The sequence below is a fragment of the Tachyglossus aculeatus genome, unplaced genomic scaffold (assembly GCF_015852505.1).
Source record: "Tachyglossus aculeatus isolate mTacAcu1 unplaced genomic scaffold, mTacAcu1.pri scaffold_78_arrow_ctg1, whole genome shotgun sequence".
NCBI classification, from domain to species: Eukaryota; Metazoa; Chordata; class Mammalia; order Monotremata; family Tachyglossidae; genus Tachyglossus; species Tachyglossus aculeatus.
Window position 1 is genome coordinate 299686 of NW_024045093.1, and position 657 is coordinate 300342.

Here is a 657-nt window from a genome sequence, read left to right on the forward strand (position 1 = left end):
CTCTCTTACCACCTACTCATGGCTCAAGCCCTCCCATTGACTTGGAGCTCCATAAACAACAGACCACCACACTCCCCAAATCTTCTCCAAGGGGCCTGCAATAATCACATCCTCTTTTCCCCTACTCCCTCTCACTCCAAATCACCTACACATTTCAGTTGGTACCGTTTAAGGAGTTTATATTTACTCCAACCTCCCCCGCTCTGCACGTATGTACATTTCCATTATATATTTATTTGCATTAACGGCTATCTTCTCATCTAGACTGTGAGCTCATGTGGCCTGGGAATGTGTCTACCAAATCTGTTTTATTGTATACTCTCAAGTGCTTCATATGGTACTCTGCAAACAGTAAGGTGCTCAATAAATGCCATTGATTGATTGCTTGATTTATTGAAAATCTCAGTCCTTCCTTCCCATTTCCCATCCTGTCCCTTCTGCTCTCTGTTCTTCAGGCCTCACTCGTTTTCCTCCAGATTTTCCCCTATGCCTTATCCACCAGGACTCTCCCTTGGAGAACTCATTTTCTCCCGTGGCTTCAACTCCCACCTCCATGTGAATGATTCCCTAATCTAAAACTCCAGCCCTGATCTCTCTCCCTCTCTGTTTCCTCGCATTTCCTTTTGCCTTCAGAACGTCTCTATTTGAATGTCCCCT